The 20,897-nt window shown below is 37.4% G+C and overlaps 1 pseudogene; it reads left to right on the forward strand.

Annotated features, from left to right (window-relative positions):
- Window positions 1-9,903: 9,903 nt before the first annotated feature.
- Window positions 9,904-16,873, forward strand: LOC133674788 (uncharacterized; annotated as a pseudogene).
- Window positions 16,874-20,897: the final 4,024 nt, after the last annotated feature.

Consider the following 20,897-nt stretch of genomic DNA (forward strand, 5'->3'; position numbering starts at 1 on the left):
AATGAATAGTGCCTCTGAAACGGCACCGTTTTGCAACTTTAAATGATATTTCTGATTTGGGCCTTGGATGTTTTTACAATTTTGTAATCAAGCCCTCAGATTAAATTATAATTGGATCCCTTGATTTTATCACCTCTTCCGGTTCAGTCCTTGGTTTTGGATTGTTTCAATTAAGTCCCTAATTGGCCATCAAACTTCAATAATTATGCAATTAAGCCCCTGATTTGATCAAATCAACTCTTTAAAATTATAATTGGGCTCCAGAACTTTAATTTCTTCCAATAAAAACCTAAATTGACTTTAAAATCAATTTTTTTTTCAATCAAACCCACTTTTCTTCTTCAACTTGAATTTTCCTTGTCAACAAAGCTCTTACCAGTTAAAAATATATTGTCAAATTTTAATTCTTGTATTTTTTAACCTCCTCAACTAATTTCTAGTCATTTTATGGGTGTTCTAGCATCTTTTTTCTCATTCCTATTACTTTTTTGGATTCATTCCGAATATATATTTTTTTATATGTATTTTTTTTGTATTTTTATTTTATTTTTTGTGCGGGAACCCAAAAATAAATAACAATAATCATATCAAGTTTAAAAGCTATGATTGAGTGGGCCATTTTATGTAGATATCTATAATGGTGTAATTTTGAACTTAAAGAGCCTAATTTCAATGAAAGTCCAGTTTATTGTGTCAAAGAAATTGTTGGGAAAAAAAGAAGTTCAAAGCATTAAGGACTAGAGTTAACATGCTACTATGGTTAGCAAGTGCAGGTCCGAATTCTTCGATGTCCAAATTTCAAAAGGAGCTTCAATTCATTTAATAACATATATATACATGGTTCAATTGTTGGATCATTTGTGTTTATTAATAAGAAGCATATGCTGTATAGGAAATTAATTGCCAATTTTAGGGGTAAGAATATGAAGCAACTATAAGCTAAATTTAAGTTATATTGGGTATTACTTTTATAATTTGATTTAAGTTATTTTTCAATTTTTGACTTAAAAAAGTTATAAGTATGTTTAGTTGGAAATCAGAAGTTTATTACAAATTTGAATAAAAAAGTTAATATTTTTTTAACTTTTAACCTATGAGCTATAACTTGTGTTACATTTTTCATTAAAAAAGTTAATTTAAATCATTTTTACCAACATCTTTATAACTTGAAGTTATTTTAAATTTTTTTCATAAGTTATTTATGAAAAATAATTTTTGGATTATGACATAAAACAAAAAAAAATCATAATTTAAAAATCTTACCGAACAGACTTTTAATTTCCGACACAGAACAAAATGCATACAAAAAAAAAAAAAAATTGCATGAAGAGAGATAAGCAAGAGGAGGTTGGCGTTGCTCTAAGCAAATAAAAACAGCTTTACATCCAACAAAACAACGTGAAAAAAAAAAAAAAATCTCTGTGTAGCATTTTCCTTCAACTTGTGTTCGGGTTCTAGGGTTTAAAATCCGTCATTAATAACAAATGAATGCTAAGGGTATCCGCTTCAAATTATTTTTTATTGTATTTCATTTTAAAAAATATTAAATTGATGTTGTTAACTTAATTTTTTAATTATTTTTTTATGACTTTGAAGTATTTTTTAAAATTTTTTGATTTAAAAAAATTGATAAAAAAAAACAATTTGGAAAGGTTCAATGCTTGACTTGATAGTTTGGAACTTGTGTCAAAATTAATTAGGACTGATCTTGTTTGCTGAGTTTATTTTTATTTTGTCATTTGTAGCACAAATTTGTTAATGGGATTGTTGCCATTTAATCAGCTCATGTGTTGTGTAGTCCTGTGAGTGTTTCTTTTTTAAACTTTTTTTGATAATCAAATGATTTTTTTTTAAAACATAAATCAAATTAAAAAATTAGACTGTTTAATTAGTATTTTAAATTAGAACAAACAAATACATAAGAGACAAGAATATATTTGTTGAAGAAAATGAAGATATATGTTTTTCAAACTCAATAAAATTTGTTGCTTTTGAAGTTCTTTTAATGTGAAAATATTGTATTTAAAAAGAAAGATATATTGTTTAGAAAATTGGATAAAAAAACCATTTTTGTTTAGAAAATATAAAAAAATATGTCATAAGTTGCAGCACTGTCATAAGTTGTTTAGACTCTAATTGTTTAGAAATTTGGATAATAAAACCAATTTTTATTAATTTTTTGAACCATGAAATCATAAGTTGCAGCACTGAAACAAAAAACTCAATATTCTCAGACGGAGCTAATTTATCGTCCTGTCCAAATACTTTCCATTAATTGGCGGAAGAGCCTCAATTTCACTCCTTTAAAATTCAGTGGATGGCTAAAGGATTTGCTACCATTTATCCATTACTTGAGTACAGCCGTAACTTTGTTAAAGATGACAGCAGCGGCAGCTCCTTCTCCTCGTTAATCATCTTTCAATGATTCAGCTACTTGAGATACCTGCAAAACCAATTCAAGCATGGCATACATATTCTAACTTGTAAGTCTTATTATTGAGGGAAACAAGAAATAAAAACACTGAAAGAGAGGCAAGAAATCATGTCAAATATATAGCACCTCAGATTGAGCACTCATTGAACCATTTGATGTAGTAGCAAATCTTGTGGACAACTTTGGACATTGACGCACCACCAATATCGACAAACAAGGGAATATGAAATCACAACATCCATGACTGAAGTAGACAATGCTTGGTAATTTTTCTAGAATCAGCAACTCCAGATCAGGGAGCACCATCTCCTTCTCAATATCAACAGGAGAAGCATGATCACTGTAACGTTTTGAATTAAAGAGATAGGAAAAGGCTAGAAAGCCCTTGAATGCTTAGATGTAGGAATAAATGAATGAGAGGTAGTGTGGTAATTAGATAAATATAATAAATATAAATAGAAAAAAAAAGAGAAGAGAAGAGATCTGAATATTTTGAGCGTAGACCGTGAGAGAGAAGGGAGACAGAAGAAGAAGAAGAGAAAAGAGAGAAATTAGAAGGGAAATAGAAAGGAGTTGAAGAAATAAGTAAAAAAGGGTAAGATTATTACATGAAAGGACTTTTTTTGGCTTATTATATGATGGATTTTTTTGTTAATTAAGATAATATAACAGTTGATGAGTTGTAGTGCTGTAACTAAAATTGTGTTAAGCATTTTTTGGATAAAGAAAGAATTCTCTTTTTCTTTCATTTTATCGGTTTTCTCATATGGAATATTGAGTCTATTTCTTTTTTCCAGCTGCAGAATTGATAAATTTATGAAAATATTGCTTATACAAACAGATTTGTACCCTATATTTATACACTCTTAAACCCATATTTGAATTCTATTTTCCTAAATGAAGGAACAGTAAAGATTGTTGCATGTACATATTCTCCTTCAAAAAACAAATAATAAAATCCTATATGTCAATGAAGATTTAATTATAACTAATTAGCGCTGTAATTTATTAAAATTAATTATTTAATCCTTGTAGTATATTTATGAAACATTCCATTAACTATATATATAAGATACCTTCCTTCCTAATGAAATTTCCCCAACTGGCTGCTTCTTCTTTTCCTTTTTCTTTTTTTCAAGAAGGAAGTAAAAAAAAAAAAAACTTGTAAAAGAACTTGAAATTGACAGTACTAAACTATATATAACTAAAAATATAAGAATTAAACATATTGTTATTGAAACTATGGAATTGATTAATTAGTTTTATCAAGACTAAATTATTATTTGCTAAGTGTGCTTTCTAATAAAAAAAATCGAGTAAGGATTGTCTCAATGTGACCTGGTCAACTTGACAAGTCCAAAATCAAATCGAACAACCGTTAAAAATATAGTTTAACTACACAAATTCAAGAAGGCATATTTTTAAAAAATATTATTGAGACAAAAACATATTTGATCAACTTAGGTTAACTCGAGTTAACATGTCAAATCTGCGACCCGAATTATGAGGTTAAAATAAACTTCATAGAAAGCAAATCAAAACCAAATATGAAATCTAATTCCCAAGTAAACCAATGTTGAAGAATGAAATTGAAAATAAAAATAATTAAAAAAGAGAGAAAAAACAAATAACTCGAGTCAACTCGGGTTCACCTGTCAAAACTGCAACCCAAGTCATATGACTGGTGTTGTTACTCATTTTTGGACCCCACATGCTAGAGACAATGTATACCTTTTTCGAACCAAGTGCAATAGTGTAGCTCATATTTGCTGGAAAATTGACAAAAATGGAGACAAATATTTTTTTTCGAAAACCCTGTTTGAGCTGTTTTCTGCTCTTTTTATCCTTCCCCTTTACTACCAAAATCATCAGGTTGTCTTAGGTTGATCAGGAGTCTTCATAATGCTAAATTCATTCTTTTTTATCTGGTCTTTAAGGTTGAATAAATCCCTCAGAATTTGCACTAAAAAAATAGTTCTGCTGCTGTCATAATTTTTTGGTTTCAACTTAGGCTCCGATTCTGACTCAGTTTTCGTATGATATCTGACCATCCTAGGTATATCCTATCACTCATTACATGTTGAAAAATTGACCTACACCTTTATTAGGTCCTAGGGATCATTGTTCTTAGGGCAGTTTCTCAATCAGATTTGGATGCTTAGCATTGTCAGATCAAGAACCTTTTTGACCAACTAGATTACTGCCAGATTCTGTTCTCTAAAATGATTTTATCTCACTTCGACTCCTTCATCAAAGTTGTAGTCCTAGACGCGTAGATGAATTTGGGCTTTTGAATCACTTGATTTCAATATCAAAAGCTCAAGATATTCTAGTTTGAATATCTGGTGTTGAAAGCAGGGATTCCTGACCGCGAGAAGGATTTTTGCCCAAGTTCGTGGGACTGATTCGAAGGATTTTTTTTTGGACCAAGGACTGAATCGAAATGTGCTAAATTGAGGGATTGAATTGAACAAGGACATTGAAAGCTGGAGAGGGGGGCTGGATCATCATAAATGACAGGATTTTTACCACACCAAATAAGGAAAATAAGACCTTGCAGCTGCACCCTCCAGCTGATTTCTTTCCTTTTTTTCTCTGATGTTTTCCTTTCTCATCACGCCTGATTTTTGGAGCTGAAGACCACGTTTTTGTTGCCTCATTTCAAAGGGAGCAGCTGGCCCTATGGAAGGAAAGAAAAGAGCCACATCCTCCTCTAAAACTGGAAGGAAATCAGACGTAAAGCACCAGCACAAAATCAGAATATTGCAGCTTCCTTTTGCGTTTTTTTACTGCAAATCAGTAGGGATTTACGTCCTAGAATTAATGCATTAAATCTTTCCTAAATAGAGATATGTTAGACTATATATAAACCCCTCTAATGACCTAGCAAGGGGCGGCGAGAAAAATAGCAGAAAGAGAGTAGAAAACACAGCAAAGAGAGACCAAAGAAAGAAAAAACGCAAGAGAGGCAGAGTAAAAAACACAGACAGTAAATAGAGGGATTTTCTTTATTGCATTCGGGTGTTATTGTGAGGAAAGAGGAGAGCAAAAAGACAAGACGGAGAGGGAGATTTGCTGTCAAATCTTGACGGCAACGTGCGCTTGGTTTGCCATTTCATCCTCTGCAAAAAAAAAACGTTGAGACTTGCAGCCCATAGCTGAATTATTTCATCCACTTCAGTATCTCTATTTTCGTCCGTCAGTTACCAATATACAAGGAGCTGCAGGTATAAGTCCCAATCACTACTCCTTTGTTATTTTTATACGAGACATTCGGTTGTAAATTTGTTTTCTTCCCTCTGAATAATTGGTTTCTGTTTAGTAAAGCCAACGCTTGCCCATTATTGATTTCATGATGTGGAGTTCAGCTGCTGTCCATGTAAAAAGGGTTTGTTTTTCATGTTTAGGAACTGTTACATTTAGGGACTTTCCTTTTGTTTTCCCTACACCCGCTGGAGAAGAAATCAGCCGGCCATTGTTTTGTTTTTTTCTTAGTGATTGCTCCCAGTTTTATTTTTGTTTTTGCTGTCTGCGTGGGATGAGTTGGATTTGATTTTTTATTATTGCTTTAAGCTTATTATAAATCTTAGAATATATATGACGGCTTTTAGCTTTTATTGCGATTTTTCTTTTGTGTTTAATTGCGTTGTTTGTGTTTTCGATAAAAAAAAATATAAAAAAATGTTTTTGTGTGTTGCATACGGCCAATACCCTTACATGTTTTAGAACATTTTTTTTTATGTACAAAAATATTGGAAGTTTTAGAAATGTGTTTTCGCATGGATTTCTTAAACACCAAAAAAATTGTTTTCTTGCATTTCTGGATTTTACAACATGTTTGTAAAACTCCAAAGGGTATTGGCCAATATTCCAAAAAAATACAAAAATCTTATTTTGGAAGGAATTCATCTATTATTTACCGCTAATGTTTGGATAAAGAAATCCTTAAAGGACGAATATCCAAAATATTATTGGGAGTAATAAATCCGCACAAATCCTTGAAAGAAGCCTTGATTATAATCGGGGACATTTCAATTTTTTTTCCACGGTTTACGAGATGTGAGAGTATAAAACACTAAGACAAAAAAAATAGGTTTTTAAAGCACCCTAGATTTCTAAATTTTTGTCCCTCCTCCTTGCAATTTACGAGTCGCAAAATCTTGAAAAACTAAGGGGAAAATGAGCTTTTAAAGCACATGGAACTTCCTTGGATTTCTATCCTAATAATTTTAGTTTGAATCAAAACCTAGAAAACTGATGGGATTAGAAAACACCAACACCATAACATTTATAAAGCAAATCAAACACCAAGCAACTTACCTTAGGTAGGGCGTACTAGGGGTGCTAATACCTTCCCTTTACGCAACCAGTCCCTTACCTTAGAATCTCTGAAAGACCAGTTAGGGTTCCTAGTGACCAAATACTAGGTGGCGACTCCCTTTTACACAAAAAAAACAAAAGACCCCGAAATCAATCAAAGGATCGCCGCGACGCCGCGCTCCGCTCGCGAGGGTGTGACAGGATGGCGACTCCACTGGGGACCTAGGACTAGGCTTGATAATTGGTTTGTTTATGCTGTGTGTTATTGGTTTTTGTTTTCTTATATGAATGATACTTTGTTTAAAAAGCTTTAGCATGCATCTTTACATTCTGTCATACATGATATCATCATGCATCACTTTATTATTATTATTATCTTTTTGAGGGCACACACATTTAACTTTAAGTTAAATGGGGAACTAGCAGCTTACCTTATGACTTGAGTCAAGGTTTAAGTTTGTGTAAACCCCAACTCTTTGCTGAGTGTTTAGACTGATAGTGATTGGTACATGTGCCATCCCACTATCTGCTGAACCCCCATATTGCCTTTACGAGGGCGATCACTGGGATAGCAAGAGACCCTTTTTTAGAGACCAAGTAGTAAACCTACCCTATGTCTCACGTAAAGAAACTAGAACCTATCCTTAAGGTGTATGATCCATAATATCTTTTGCATCAAAACAAGTCTAACCCCAAGGCATTTTGAATTGCAGGACTTGTGAACGAAATGGCCACCATTGCTAAATTTTCCATCATAGAATATGGGAAAAATTCTGAATTGTCACAATTGACTGAAGGAGACTGCCTTAGAAGCGATGCTAAGAAACTGTCACCAATCAAGAACCTGAATTGCATTATGAATGAGGTGAACAAGTTAACGACTCACTTTCAGAATGTGGATAAGGATGCATTTTTTAGTAAATACGGACGTTTGATGGAAATTACAAGGGTAGAAGTTTTAAGCCCAGCTGTGCGAGCCATAGTTCATTTTTGGGATCCAGACTACCGGTATAAACATAGACCTATGTCCCACTATGGAGGAATATGGATTGTTGACTGAGTTTCCAAACAATCTGTATCGGATTTATTTGCCTTTGAGATCTGACAAGATCATCCTTGAACTGTCAAAACTGCTCAGAATCTCCAACTTGGAAAAGTTTTTGGAAAAGAATGCTACCGGACTGAAATGGAGGATGCTAGAAATTGAACTGGAAAAGAAGTCAGGATTAGAAAAAGAGAGATTGATTGCCTTGGGCATATTTGGCCTTGTGTTGTTCCTAAGTCAGACGGGTTTAGTGAGTTTGGCGGCCGCTGCTGCTTATGTAGAGTATGAGAATACACAAATCAATCTAGTGGTTGCTATTTTAGCTGAAACCATCTTGACACTTAATCATTGTAGGAGGACCGGAAAAGGGGCAATGAGATGCTGCACGCAGTTGTTGTATATCTGGATGGTTAGCTATATCGAAACAAAAAAACCTGTCTTCAATAATTTTTGGTGGTTCACCCAAAGACCCATGAAGTTGGTAGAAGAAGAAGAATGGGGAGATCTAGACAACCAAGGTTGGGTTGACAAATTAGAAGGTTTGCCTAATAGTGATTTCAAGTGGAGAGCCCCATGGGTAACGATAGTGAAAGTCCTAATGAGTTGTGGACAGAGACGTTGGGTGCCATTGGTGGGGATTACAGGCTATGTGAGTTATGCTCCTGCCCTGGTCGTAAGGCAACTTGGGGACATACAGTTTGTTCCAAGGACTATGGGAATTGCTCAATTCTTTGGTTTGTTCAAAGATCCCATTGCACAAGAAGTTTTGGAGATCATCAAACAAGATTGGAAGCATCTGGTTTTGGTTGAGATAGAAGGTTTAAAGGATCCAAGTGCAAGTGAAGAATATGCAAGATGGAGAGATTTAGCAGCTTCAACCATGCCTTGTGTAGGAGTCAAATCTCCCCAAACTGTAGAAGAGCCTATTAAGAGGAAAAGGGTCAATAATGAAGAGGAGTTGAGAAGACAAGTGGAAAAACTTCGAACAGAGTTGAGCAAAAGCAAAAAAGACAAGGCAATGTTGGAAGAAATGATGGTAAAAGAAGATAAAAGGAGAGCATTTCTAGATGAGCAAATACAATCTAGAGACGCGCGAATAACAAAGCTTGAGTTAAAGCTGGGTGAGGAGAAGATTGTTAGGGAAAGGAGTGAGAGGGAGCTAAGAGGGATGAGTTTGGATTGGATGCAAAGTTGCTCTGAACTTGAAGCAATGGAGATTGACTTTAATGATTGCCAAGGAAGTGCAGAATATTTCCAAGAAAAATTTGCACAAGTCCAGTTTGAATTGATGGATAGGGTTGGGAAGTATGAGGATTTGAACAAGAAATATATGGAGTTGGAAAGCCGTTCGATGGAGATTGCAAAAGAAGAAAATAAAAGAAAAGGTTTTGAGGCTATTGAAACAGAATTAGCGGTTAAGAAGAATGAGATAAAAGTTATGAGGATAAAGCTTGACAAGGAACGTGAAAAGGTGAAGTATTTGGACGAGAAGCTAGCAGCAATGGAAAAACACAAGGATCAAATCGACGCCAACAACACTGCTTTGAACAGAACCAATATGTTGCTCATAGAAAAGATGACCAAGACAGATGAGCAAATGGATGAAGCTGCTGCACATGCTCGAATTATTAGAATTAATGCGCGGAATGTGGGAGGGGACATCATTCGCTATCGCTGAAGCCTAGCTGAAACCGATGCCTTTCTAGGGAAGATTGAGAACCGTGGTTTTGCCTTCTTACCTTTGGCTAGAGAGTTTGTGAAGGAAAGGGATTAATAAATTTTGTATTTCCTTTTTATTTATTAATGTAATAAACTTATCAAGCATTAATGAAAAGGGCGTTGACCCATCTTCTTATGCAAAATCTGTCTCTTGGTGAAAATGATTCAAGCAAACGACTTGAAAGGTAGTACTCCTAGCAATGTGACAAAAGAACCTATGTTTATAAGGTGGTGGCTATTATTCGTTCACAAGAAAGTTGCATCCATACCCAATATACAAAGCATTCTCAATCATGCATTTTTCTCATACATCTATGCACGCATCTGCAGATTAAGAAACATAGGTCCCCCTTCTAGAATCCACAACACTCGATAAAGAAAAAGAATGGAAAACGAAGAAAGGTCACAACCAGAAGCTCAGTACCAAAGAGAACTTGAAGGAGTTCGGAATGATGTGGCGCACCTAACCAGTATGTTAGAGCAAATGTTGAGAGCCAGAGATGGAGAGGGAACGTCTACTCAACCTGATGAAGCACCAGCAGCAGCTCAAATTCCTGTCGCACCTATAAACGTGGGGGCAAATACACCAAATAAGCAGCATCCTAATCCCACTCGGCCCATCCAAATCCCTATTACAACGGATTTAACAAACGAGGACCCACATGACGTCAAACTCTCTAATCATGAAGGGTATGATAAGTGGACTGCACTATAAGAGAGGCTAAGGGCAGTTGAAGGAAATGATTTATTTGACCCAGTTAGAGCTGCGGAAGTATGTTTGGTGCCTAACATTATTATTCCAAAGAAGTTCAGAGTGCCAGAGTTTGTTAAGTATACCGGGATGGAATGCCCAAAGACCCATCTCCGTTCCTACTATAACAAAATGGCAGAAGTTATCCACGATGATAAAATGTTAATTTACTTCTTCCAGGATAGCCTGACAGGATCGACCCTCAGTTGGTATATGAGGCTGGACAATATTAGGATCAAGAAGTGGACAGACTTGGCAGATGCTTTCTTAAAGCAATACAAGTTTAATCTTGAGATTGCTCCTGATAGGACTAGTCTGATTACCATGGAGAAAGGAAATCAAGAGTCCGTAAGGGTTTATGCTCAAAGGTGGCTTGACCAAGCTATCAATGTACAACCTCCACTAATAGAGACGGAGATGGTGACACTGTTTGCTAATACTTTTAGGGCTCCATACTATGAACACCTTATGGGTAGTTCAGCACAACATTTCTATGATGTTGTGCGGATTGCTGAGAGGATTGAACAAGGAATCCGAAGTGGGAGAATTGCAGAACCTATAGAGAAGAGAGGCTTCATTGGAAAAAAGAAAGAAAATGAGGTGAATAACCTAGAAGACGGATACAAAGGGAGAAGCAAAAACTACCAAACACCTACCACCCAAGTCACCAGTATCAATTTTGCCAAACCCTCCATCCCAAACCAACCCAATCAAACAAAATTCCCAGCAAATAACCAAAGCAATTACCAAAGAAGAGACAATCGACCATCGGAAGAACAATTACCACCTTTACCAATAACCTTAAAAGAGTTGTATGCCAAGCTGTTGAGTATTGGGCAGATAGCTCCCCTACCCGTACCACCTATGCAACCACCTTTCCCTACCTGGTACAACCCCGAAGTGACTTGTGAATACCATGCTGGTCATGCAGGTCATAGCATTGAGGCTTGCTTTGCTTTTAAAAGGAAGGTTTTGCAACTGATCAAAGTTGGATGGGTCACTTTCGAGGATTCACCTAATGTGAATTCAAACCCTTTACCCAAACATGTCGCTAGTAATGGTGGAGTGAATACCATGGAGATTGGTAGCAAAGAGAGGGTGTTAAAAGTGACCATGACAAAACTATACTTTATGTTGGTGCAGTCTGGACATTTGGAAAAATCAACTGAATGCTGCATATGGGAAAGTAACTTTTGCCCCTTCCATAAAAAGAAAAGGCATCACATTGACGAATGCATTGAATTTCATCAAAAGGTTGCAAGAATGCTAACTCTAGGAGAGCTAAGGATTGAGGCCGTAAATGACAATGAAGAGATAGAGATGATAGAGAATCGAGAGAAATGTAGAATCCAATCAACAACTAATGGGCTCTCAAAATTGGTATTAACTAAGCCCCCGATGGCAAACAAAGCAAACTATGGAACGATGCCTGGAGATTATGGTTATACTTCGAATATCGAAACTCCTTTGCCGTTGTTCCAAACTGAGATAAGTGGGCTAACTCGGAGTGGTCGTTGTTTCACACCTGAAGAACTAGAGAAGCAAAGAAAGGCTAAGGGCAAAGAGGTGTTGGACCTTGATAAAGAGTTTGAGGTAAATAAACCTGTGACTGAGGAAGAAACAAATGAGTTCCTAAAATTGATGAAGCATAGTGAGTACTGTATAGTGGATCAGTTGAAGAAGACCCCTGCAAAGATTTCCATCATGTCATTAATACTCAGCTCCGAGCCGCATCGTAATGCTTTGCAAAAAGTACTAAATGAGGCCTACGTACCCTAAGATATTGAACAAAAGACTATGGAGCATATAGTAGGAAGGATCCATGCTACCAATTACTTATATTTCACAGAAGATGAACTTGACACTGAAGGAACTGGACATAACAAGCCCTTGTATGTCACAGTTCGATGCAAAGATTGTCTCATCGGTAAAGTTCTCATCGATAACGGCTCGGCCCTTAACGTGTTACCAAGGCATGTGCTGGATGAAATACCAGTAGATCCCTCACACATGCAACCCAATGTGATGATGGCTAGAGCGTACGATGGCTCACCAAGGCAAGTGATAGGGACAATTGAGGTCGAACTAGCTGTGGGTCCACAAGTCTTTCTAGTAACCCTTCAAGTGATGGATATCCACCCTTCCTATAGTATGTTGTTAGGAAGGCCATGGATACATTCTGCGGGAGCTGTCACCTCGTCCCTACATCAATGTTTGAAGTACATTGCCAATGGTGTTCTGGTTACTGTTAAGGCTGAGGAGACTATATCAATGGTAAGAAATGTGGCGGTTCCGTTCATTAAAACTGAAGATTGTAAGGATGGAAACCTTCATGCATTTGAGGTTGTGAATACGGAGTGGGTGCCCGAGAACACTATGGTGAGGAAGCCAGAAATCTCAGAGGCCACCAAAATGGCTGCTAAAAGCTTTTTGAAACACAAGATTCCTTTCCCATATGACATTAAGAAAGGAAGGCTTGAATGGATGGATATAATCAAACTAAAAGCTGCAGAACAGAGGTTTGGGCTTGGATATAAGCCCAAGAAGGAGGATTACAAGCGAGCTACTAGTGCAAGAAGGGAGAAGAGAATGGCTAGGATTGAAGGAAGGAAGCCTGAAGAAGAAAGCTTAGCCATCCCTTCAATCAGGATTTCATTTCCAAAGGCCGCATATGTGATGTAGCCTGATAAGGGACATGAAAACCTCTTTCAGAAGCTTTCTTCAATGAACATAAACACTCTAGAGGAAGATCAAGTCAAGGACATTGCTGAGAAAATTAAATCCGGAAGAAGGGATGAAGAGCTGCCACAATTAACCATTCACACTTTGGAAGAAGTCACCAACAGGACTTTCATTCGAAAGCTAGCCGAAGGAGAGAAGTTCCGGAATTGGGAGACCCAAGAAGCTCCATTGGTTTTCAAAATGTAATCAACAATGATTTGTTGGATTATAATTTTATCTATGTTGTTTGCCTTTTTTTTTGTTCTGTTTTGTTTTGTTTTTATTCATTAACAATCGAGGCTCAAGATGTCAATTGGATTTTATTTTTTGTTTTTGAGCCAATCTTTTCCTTTTAATGAGATCATGCATTTTCAAAATTCATCTTGATGTCTTACTATGCATTTACACATCACTTCCTGCTTTCAGGAACCCTGAAAGCGGATCCTCCACAACAACACCTGCACTTCACATTGAGAATGAATGGCCAAACTTTAAAGAATACATAGTAGTTGTAGAAGATGAGGAATGGGAGGAGAAAAACATAGGTGAATTCACAAAATTAATAGAACAGCATGAACAAGCTTGGAGGCCCGCTAAAGAGGAACTTGAAACCATAAATGTGGGTAATGAAGAAATCAAGAGAGAGCTGAAAATAGGGACTTTGATCACCCCTGAAGAGAAAGAAGAATTGATTGCACTGCTCCAAGGTTACGTAGATGTCTTTGCCTGGTCCTACGAGGATATGCCTGGTTTGGATACGAATATCGTAGTACATAGGATACCACTGGTGGAAGGATGCAAACCAATTAAGCAGAAGTTGAGGAGAACTCATCCGGAGGTCTTAATCAAAGTAAAAGCAGAAATTGAAAAACAATGGAACGCTGGTTTTTTGGAAGTAGTCAAGTATCCACAATTGGTGTCAAACATAGTGGTGGTTCCCAAAAAGGAAGGTAAAATCAGAGTTTGTGTGGACTTTAGGGACTTAAACCGGGCTAGCCCTAAAGATAATTTCCCTCTACCACACATAGATATGTTAGTTGATAATGCAGCACGCAGCTCCACATATTCCTTTATGGATGGATTTTCGGGCTACAATCAGATAAAAATGGCGCAAGAGGATAAGGAGAAGACAACCTTTGTAACACCATGGGGAACATTTTGCTACAAAGTCATGCCATTTGGTTTAAAGAATGATGGGGCCACCTACCAAAGGGCTATGGTGACTTTGTTTCATGACATGATGCACAAAGAGATTGAAGTATACGTAGATGACATGATTGCTAAATCTAGAGAGGGAGAGAATCATGTCCAAATATTAAAGAAATTGTTTGAAAGACAAAGGAAATATAAGTTGAGGCTTAACCCGGCGAAGTGTTCATTCGGGGTAAAATCTGGGAAGTTGTTGGGATTTGTGGTGAGTGACAAAGGGATAGAAGTGGATCCCGACAAAGTAAAGGCTATTCAATCTATGGCACCTCCCAGGACTGAGAAGGATGTGAGAGGTTTCTTAGGAAGGTTGAATTACATTGCTCGGTTTATATCCCAATTAACCACGACTTGTGACCTGATCTTTCATTTGTTAAGGAAGAAGAACCCTGGAATTTGGAATGAAGAGTGTGAAGAGGCTTTTGAGAAAATCAAGCAGTACTTGTTGAATCCACCTCTGCTTGTTCCTCCTGTACCAGAAAGGCCATTGATATTGTACCTAACAGTAACAGAAACAGCAATGGGATGTGTGCTTGGGCAACACGATGAAACCGGAAAGAAGGAAAGGGCCATTTATTACCTGAGCAAGAAGTTCACGGAATGTGAGTCTAGGTATACTGTGATTGAAAAGCTGTGTTGCGCACTGACATGGGCTGCAAAGAGATTACGTCAGTATATGTTGTATCACACTACGTGGTTAATTTCCAAATTAGACCCGTTGAGGTACATTTGTGAAAAGCCCTATTTATCGAGCCGAATTGCAAGATGGCAAGTTCTATTGGCTGAGTATGACATAGTATATATGACAAGGAAAGCCGTAAAAGGGAGTATTATTGCTGATCACCTGGCTGACCATGCTATGGAAGATTATGAATCATTAGACTTTGAATTTCCCGATGAAGATGTGCTTGCAATCGAGGAAGAGAAATCAGATTGGTGGATTATGTACTTTGATGGTGCTGTAAATGTATGTGGTAACGGAGCGGGTGCGGTGATAATCTCTCCTAATAAGAAGCAGTATCCGGTTTCAGTTAAGCTACAATTTGGGTGCACCAACAACACGGCTGAGTATGAAGCTTGCATTCTCGGTTTAGAGGCTGCATTGGAGCTAAACATCAGAAAGATAGATGTTTATGGAGACTCAATGCTGATCATTTGCCAAGTAAAAGGAGAATGGCAAACCAAGGAAGAGAAGTTAAGGCCTTACCAAGAATACCTATCTAAACTAGCTGGAGAATTTGAGGAAATAGAGTTCACCCATCTAGGAAGGGAAGGAAACCAGTTTGCAGATGCTTTGGCTACACTAGCATCTATGGCCAAAATAGACTTTGGGCACAAGGTACAACCAGTACACATCAATATCAGAAATAACCCAGCTCATTGTTGCTCAGTCGAAAAAGAAGTGGATGGAAACCCTTGGTATTATGATGTCAAGAATTTCATCCAAAACCAGGCATATCCCATGGGGGCATCCAAAATCGACAAGAAGACCTTGAGGAGGTTGGCAATGGATTTTTATCTTGATGGGGAGATTTTGTATAAGAAATCATCCGACGGGACTTTGTTGAGATGTTTGGATGAATTTGAGGCAAAAAGCGCGTTACGAGAAGTCTATGAAGGGATTTGCTCAACCCATGCTAATGGACACGTGATGGCTAGGAAGATACAAAGAGCCGGTTACTTCTGGATGACATTAGAAAAAGATTGCATCGACTATGTCCGAAAATGTCATAAGTGCCAAGTATACAGTGACAAAATCAACGCCCCTCCAACTCCTCTATTTAACTTGACATCTCCATGGCCCTTCGCGATGTGGGGAATTGATGTGATTGGACCTGTAAACCCAAAAGCCAGCAATGGTCATAGGTTTATTCTCGTGGCTATCGACTACTTTACAAAATGGGTAGAAGCCGGGTCATTTGCTCATGTGACGCAAAAAGTAGTGAAGAAATTTATTGAGAGAGATCTGATTTGTCGATATGGTCCACCAGAAAAGATTATAACTGATAATGCCCAGAATTTCAATGGCAAGATGATAATAGAACTCTGCGCTAAATGGAAAATCAAGCATTCCAACTCTTCGCCGTATAGACCAAAGATGAATGGTGCGGTAGAAGCTGCTAACAAGAATGTCAAAAAGATTATTCAGAAGATGGTAGTCACCTATAAGGATTGGCATGAGATGTTGCCATTTGCCCTTCATGCGTATCGCACCGCAGTCCGAACCTTAATAGGAGCCACCCCGTACATGTTGGTATATGGAATGGAGGCGGTTATGCCTTTAGAAGTGGAAATCCCCTCATTAAGAGTACTGGTAGACTCTGAGCTGGAAGAGGTAGAATGGGCAAAAGTTAGATATGAACAGCTGAATCTGATCAGTGAAAAGAGGATAGCCGCAATCTGTCATCATCAACTTTACCAAAGAAGGATGGCCAAATCATACGACAAAAAGGTTCGACCTCGAGGATTCCACGAAGGAGATCTTGTACTGAAGAAAATATTGCCTTTACCAGGAGAAGATCAGAGTAAATGGGCGCCGAACTATGAGGGCCCTTACGTGGTGAAGAAAGCATTCTCGGGAGGAGCTTTGCTGTTATCTAGAATGGATGGAGAAGATCTAGTTAGGCCAGTGAATTCTGACTCTGTAAGGAAATATTACGCTTGATGTATTCCGTAATCTCCCAATCAATAAAATAAAGTTTGGCCATGAATTCTCTGTAAAAAAAAAAGCATGATCTCATAGCATTTGAAATCTTTTACTTAAACAAACTCTTTTCTTACACATGACTAAGTAAATGACTCCATCAATTGGAGGGAACCAAATAAAATCTAAACTTGGCATATTTATGCATACCACACTGGGGGCAAGAAGTGTACTAAGTGCACATTGGGGTCTATAGTGAACCAAAGCCCAAAGGGGTATCATCATAAGAACTTCTACAAAAGCATCTTTTATGAGAATTGCCAATTGCATTGAAAGTTTCAGTTTTCATGAACAAAACCAAATCTTTTGAGTTTTCCTTTTAAAATGATAATAAAAGACAATACTCAATGGAGCAAGAAAGGGCCCCATAAGGAACAAAAGATCTCTTCACCAAGAGGATATGAAGTATAGTGTGTAGAGTGTATTCCGATTCAAGAGAAAAGGTTGGACAAACAAATGGAAACAAGAGCTCGAAGAAGTTTACAACGAAAGGGGGACCTATGTTTCCAAAGATAGGTAACAAAAACATGCATGCTATATTGTCATAACACTAACATGGCAGGAAAGGTGGGACGAAAGCCAAATTACTTCCAAGTTTTTGGGAATCACTAAGAGACAGAGTCTTAAGTCAACGTAGCTACGGAAAAGAATATGAATTATGAACCAACACTGTTTCATTTCCTCGAGGTAAGATGTTTTCTTTTGAAATTCAAAACGGGCAGGTCATCCGATGTTGAGACCATTCCCTAGAAAAAGCATGGAGTTTTTTCTAAATAATAATAATAAAAAAATAAAATAAAAATAAAATAAAACGGGCAGGTCTCCAGATATAGAGACCCCTTTCTAAAATCATTTTCTCTTACATCTGGGTAGGTCACCATCATAATTAGACCATCATTTTCCACCTGGGTAGGTCACCCATCACAATGAGACCACCATTTTTTTTCTGGGTAGATCACCCATTAGAATGAGACCATTCTCCATCTTTTTTTACCTGGGTAGGTCACCCATTATAATGAGGCCATTCTTCCCCCTGGGTAGGTCACCCATAAGAATGAGACCACTCTCCCCCCTTTCCACTTGGGTAGGTCACCCATCATAATGAGACCATTTTTTCTGGGTAGGTCACCCATTAAAATGAGACCATTCTCCATTTTGTTTTTACCTGGGTAGGTCACCCATTATAATGAGGCCATTCTTCCCCCTGGGTAGATCACCCATAAGAATGAGACCACTCTTCCCCCTTTCCACTTGGGTAGGTCACCCATCATAATGAGACCATTTTTTCTGGGTAGGTCACCCATTAAAATGAGACCATTCTCCATCTTTTTTTTACCTGGGTAGGTCACCCATTATAATGAGGCCATTCTTCCCCTGGGTAGGTCACCCATAAGAATGAGACCACTCTTCCCTTCTCTCCACTTGGGTAGGTCACCCATCACAATGAGACCATCTTGCATTTGGGTAGGTCACCCGTTAAAATGAGACCATCTTGCATTTGGGTAGGTCACCTGTCATAATAAGATCATCTTTCATTTGGGTAGGTCACCCGTCATAATAAGACCACACACACATTTTTGTATTGGTTTTGGTTAAAGGAGATCGCCAGATGGGATCTCAAGTTAAGTCAACCACACACAGAGTTTAGCTTTGGTTAAAGGGAATCGCCAAATGGGATTTCAGATTAATCGAGCTACACACCGACTTTGCTTCAGATTAAAGGAGATCGCCAGATGGGATCTTAGGATAACCCAATCAAAAGGGCAGGTAGCCCATGAAAATAGACCAATTTTCTACAAAAAAAAAAAGAGAAAAGAAAAGAAAGAAAAGAAGTGAAGTCTTTGAATGAGTAGATCACTTAGCAAGCCAAGAAGACCTTTTGTTTCTTTACAAGCTTACTATGCAAAACATTGAGGAGTTTTTGCTTCGTAAACATTGTAAAGAGGGGGCATCTGTTGTTACTCATTTTTGGACCCCACATGCTAGAGACAATGTATACCTCTTTCGAACCAAGTGCAAGAGTGTAGCTCATATTTGCTGGAAAATTGACAACAATGGAGACAAAAATATTTTTTAAAAAAAACCCTGTTTGAGCTGTTTTCTGCTCTTTTTATCCTTCCCCTTTACTACCAAAATCATCAGGTTGTCTTAGGTTGATCAGGAGTCTTCATAATGCTAAATTCGTTCTTTTTTATCTGGTCTTTAAGGTTGAATAAATCCCTCAGAATTTGCACTAAAAAAATAGTTCTGCTGCTGTCATAATTTTTTGGTTTCAACTTAGGCTCCGATTCTGACTCAGTTTTCGTATGATATCTGACCATCCTAGGTATATCCTATCACTCATTACATGTTGAAAAATTGACCTACACCTTTATTAGGTCCTAGGGATCATTGTTCTTAGGGCAGTTTCTCAATCAGATTTGGATGCTTAGCATTGTCAGATCAAGAACCTTTTTGACCAACTAGATTACTGCCAGATTCTGTTCTCTAAAATGATTTTATCTCACTTCGACTCCTTCATCAAAGTTGTAGTCCTAGACGCGTAGATAAATTTGGGCTTTTGAATCACTTGATTTCAATATCAAAAGCTCAAGATATTCTCGTTTGAATATCTGGTGTTGAAAGCAGGGATTCCTGACCGCGAGAAGGATTTTTGCCCAAGTTCGCGGGACTGATTCGAAGCATTTTTTTTTGGACCAAGGACTGAATCGAAATGTGCTAAATTGAGGGATTGAATTGAAGAAGGACATTGAAAGCTGGAGACGGAGGCTGGATCATCATAAATGACATGATTTTTACCACACCGAATAAGGAAAATAAGACCTTGCAGCTGCACCCTCCAGCTGATTTCTTTCCTTTTTTTCTCTGATGTTTTCCTTTCTCATCACGCCTGATTTTTGGAGCTGAAGACCACGTTTTTGTTGCCTCATTTCAAAGGGAGCAGCTGGCCCTATGGAAGGAAAGAAAAGAGCCACATCCTCTAAAACTGGAAAGAAATCAGACGTAAAGCACCAGCACAAAATCAGAATATTGCAGCTTCCTTTTGCGTTTTTTTACTGCAAATCAGTAGGGATTTACGTCCTAGAATTAATGCATTAAATCTTTCCTAAATAGAGATATGTTAGACTATATATAAACCCCTCTAATGACCTAGCAAGGGGCGGCGAGAAAAATAGCAGAAAGAGAGTAGAAAACACAGCAAAGAGAGACCAAAGAAAGAAAAAACGCAAGAGAGGCAGAGTAAAAAAAACACACAGTAAATAGAGGGATTTTCTTTATTGCATTCGGGTGTTATTGTGAGGAAAGAGGAGAGCAAAAAGACAAGACGGAGAGGGAGATTTGCGGTCAAATCTTGAGAGCAACGTGCGCTTGGTTTGCCATTTCATCCTCTGCAAAAAAAAAAAACGTTGAGACTTGCAGCCCATAGCTGAATTATTTCATCCACTTCAGTATCTCTATTTTTGTCCGTCAGTTACCAATATACAAGGAGCTGCAGTATCTCTATTTTCATCTGTCAGTTACCAATATACAAGGAGCTGCAAGTATAAGTCCCAATCACTACTCCTTTGTTATTTTTATACGAGACATTCGGTTGTAAATTTGTTTTCTTCCCTCTGAATAATTGGTTTCTGTTTAGTAAAGCCAACGCTTGCCCATTATTGATTTCATGATGTGGAGTTCAGTTGTTGTCCATGTAAAAAGGGTTTGTTTTTCATGTTTAGGAACTGTTACATTTAGGGACTTTCCTTTTCTTTTCCCTACATCCGCTGGAGAAGAAATCAGCCGGCCATTGTTTTGTTTTTTTCTTAGTGATTGCTCCCAGTTTTATTTTTGTTTTTGCTGTCTGCGTGGGATGAGTTGGATTTGATTTTTTATTATTGCTTTAAGCTTATTATAAATCTTAGAATATATATGACGGCTTTTAGCTTTTATTGCGATTTTTCTTTTGTGTTTAATTGCGTTGCTTGTGTTTTCGATAAAAAAAAATATAAAAAAA

Source organism: Populus nigra, chromosome 1, assembly GCF_951802175.1.
Source record: "Populus nigra chromosome 1, ddPopNigr1.1, whole genome shotgun sequence".
NCBI classification, from domain to species: Eukaryota; Viridiplantae; Streptophyta; class Magnoliopsida; order Malpighiales; family Salicaceae; genus Populus; species Populus nigra.